Genomic DNA, 3,381 nt, shown 5'->3' with positions numbered 1-3,381 from the left:
AAAAATGACTATGACCTCCCATGTGTTTCCTGGCACTGGCATTCCTCAGAAATCAGTGCACATTAATCCTGCACAAACAAAGCACCTCCTTTGTTCTTTGGTGACTCGCGCTCCTGCGTGTAGGTTTTTAATATTAAATTGAAAAGAAAAGGGCAGGCGGTGTGCTAAAGTCAAAAAGGAAGGGCAGGACGCTGTCCTCCGAGGAGAAGGGCGCGCCGTGTGCAGCGACGCCACGTGCTGCGTGCACGCGGCCGACGTACTGCGTGCGGAGGACGTGCTGCGTGCGGAGGACGTGCTGCGTGCGGAGGACGTGCTGCGTGCTTCCGGTGGCCGAGAGCCCGGCTCAGTGCGGCCTGGAATGCGGTGAGGCGGCTTTCTCGGCCCGGGTCCTGTCGCGAGGCTCCTGCACGAACCTTGGCGCCGCGGCCCGCGCAGGTACAGGGGTTTTCCAAATCGTGCACGATTATTGTGGGGCGTTTCTCTGTGGGCGGGTTTCCCGGTGTCCATGTTGAAATCAGGCCTTGCCCAGCAGTGTGGAGATTTCGTACCGTTGTAAATAGGAAGATGTGGTTTTATCACCTGCTTCAGCGTGCGTTAATTTTCTTCTTTTTTAGCTCCTCCGGTTTATCCTACAATGGAACGAGCTTTAGAACTTGCTTTGGATCGTGCTGATCACGCCATCGAAAGGGCCCAACAGAGACCTCCTGAGAGGAAATACTTACCTAGTGGGAAAAAGTCTCTCTCTCAAAAACTTTATGACTTGTATGTTGAGGAATGTAAAAAAGAGCCCGAGGCTACCGAGAATTTAAGAAGCAATGTGAACTTGTTAGAGAAGCTTGTCGCAAAAGAGAGATTGCCATGTTTAGTGGTCAACCTATACCCAGGAAATGAGGGATATTCTCTAATACTCAGGGGGGGAAATGAACCCGATTCTGAGACCATTCGCCTGCCTTACGAACAAGGGGAATTGCTTCAATACTTGGATGCAGAAGAATTGCCTCCTGTTTTGGTTGATCTCCTAGAAAAATGTCACGTTAACATGTTTCATTCTGGATGTGTCATAGCAGAAATACGTGACTACAGGCAGTGCAGTGATAAGGAATCTCCTGGTTACCGAAGTAGGCATATTCTCTTACGTCCAACTATGCAGACTTTAATCAGTGATGTGAATTCAATAACAAGTGATAACCATAAATGGACCCAGGAAGACAAACTTTTGCTTGAGAGCCAACTTATCTTAGCTACAGCCGAGCCCCTGTGTCTTGATCCTTCTATATCAGTAACCTGCACTGCAAACAGACTGCTGTATAACAAGCAAAAGATGAACACACCCCCAATGAAACGGAATTTCAAGAGGTATTCTTGGTCCTCTCTGAATCGGCAGCAGGAGCTGTCTCATTATCCACCTCCTCCTCATCTAAGATTTTTGACTTCTTCCCCAAAAAGCAAAGGAAGAAAGGCAGGTCAGGAGTACGACCTCAAAATCTCTAAAGCAGGAAATTGTGTAGATATGTGGAAACAGAGTCCCTGTAATTTGGCCATACCTTCGGAAGTGGATGTGGAGAAATATGCTAAGGTGAGAAAGTATATCCAATCTGATGACTCAAAACTACCATTTTGGTCAGCTCATGATCTAAATAATGACTATGGATTTGAATGTGAAGCTGGCAGTCAGTATCAGAAAGCAAAGCTGACTGTCATGCAGTCACTTGACGATCCATTTATCTCTGGTAACATACAGCCATGTCTAGAAGATGGAAACAGCAGGGGTAGCAAGCTCTCTCCCTGCCCCTCCTTCACAGATGACCATTCAGATGGGTTCATAATGGGATCAAAGGCCTATGGTGAGCATGGACTCAGGCAGTCCCAGGAATTGATCCAGAAGGGAGTCGGATGTCCACCCAAGATGTCACACAGCTCCAGTGGCTCAGCCAGTCTGAGTCATCTTTCTCTACAGAAGGAAACCTTTTTGGCTCAGTCTTCAGTATCAGGAAAGGGAGTGAAACGTCATCGATCACCCACCAAACTTCCCTCAAGTTCAGGAACCCAATCCTCAGGTTACGGTTTTACTCTACTACAGGCAACCAGCAGTTTTAAATCTCCAACTCCTCCTGCTGCTGAGCCATCATGTCCTTCCTGGAAGTCATCTGCGAACCTCAATGGAGTCAGCATACCTGCCCCAGCTGTACCGTCACCTGCCCCAGCTGCCCCACCACCTGCCCCAGCTGCCCCGCCACCTGCCCCAGCTGCACCGCCACCTGCCCCAGCTACACCGCCACCTGCCCCAGCTGTACCGCCACCTGCCAGCTCATCACAGAGAGCCACAGCCAGCCAGGTCACGGTCAGCTCTGCTGGACTGAACTTGATCAGTGTAGTGGGCTTAGCTGGTGGATCGCAGGCTCTCGTGTGTGGGTCAAACCCCGTGCTGAGCTGTACCTCTCCTGCCACCACTTCTGCAGGAATTAATCTGAGTGGCCTGCCTCCCTCGGAAGGTGCCCTACCAAATGCAGCGCCAGTGGCAGCACAGCCAGCTTCTCAAGGAGGCATTTCCCTTGTGATAAAAAGTGCTTCGAATCTCAGGCCCTTAACTGTGCTCCACCTCCCAAGAGGCTCACTCATTTTGAATGCTCTGCCCCAGCAGCCGCAGCAGCTCTCTCAGGCCACTCCTCAGCAGCCACTTCAGCAGCCCACAGCTCTTGGTCCTCGACAGCCACAGGTTCAGGGTCCTCAGCAAGGCTCAGTCAGCCCAGGACAGGCCTTACCCGCTCAGCCAGCTGCCGTCATTAACGTTACTGGGGTAAAGACTTGTGTGCAGTCCCAGCCAGCCCCGTCGTCTCACGTTGGCTCTGCCCAGAAGACACCCCAGCAGAGCCTGCCTTCACAGAGATTCCAGTTCTTCAGGGTCTTACCACAGCAGCAGCAACAGCTCCAGCAGTTCCGAATTGTGCGGCTTCCAGTGGGTGCGGAGACCGAGGCTGCCGCGGCAGCACCAGCATCTCAGCCACTTCGGCGTCAGCCTCCAGAGACAGGCGGCAGCCAGTCCAAAGTTACCACTCCAAAGGCCTGAGTATCGTGTTATTTCTTTTCTCTCTCTTTTTTTTAAAGATTTATTTTTTATTTCTTTCTCTCCGCCCCCCCCCCCCCCGCCTGCTGTCTGCTCTCTGTGTCCATTCGCTGTGTGTTCTTCTGTGACCGCTTCTATCCTTATCAGCGGCATGGGAATCTGTGTTTCTTTTTGTTGCATCATCTTGTGTTAGCTCTCCGTGTGTGCGGCACCATTCCTGGGCAGGCCGCACTTTCTTTCGCGCTGGGCGGCTCTCCTTACGGGGTGCACTCCTTGGGCATGGGGACCCCTAGGCGGGGGACACCCCTGCGTGGCAG

The 3,381-nt window shown here is 51.9% G+C and overlaps 1 pseudogene; it reads left to right on the top strand.

Moving 5' to 3' along the window:
* The first annotated feature begins 631 nt into the window (after window positions 1-631).
* Window positions 632-3,067, top strand: LOC101412235 (transcription factor SPT20 homolog pseudogene; annotated as a pseudogene).
* The last annotated feature ends 314 nt before the right edge of the window (window positions 3,068-3,381 follow it).

The sequence above is a fragment of the Dasypus novemcinctus genome, chromosome X (assembly GCF_030445035.2).
Source record: "Dasypus novemcinctus isolate mDasNov1 chromosome X, mDasNov1.1.hap2, whole genome shotgun sequence".
NCBI classification, from domain to species: domain Eukaryota; kingdom Metazoa; phylum Chordata; class Mammalia; order Cingulata; family Dasypodidae; genus Dasypus; species Dasypus novemcinctus.
The sequence above is the reverse complement of the archived record's forward strand: the minus strand, read 5'-3'. Positions and strand labels throughout refer to the sequence as shown.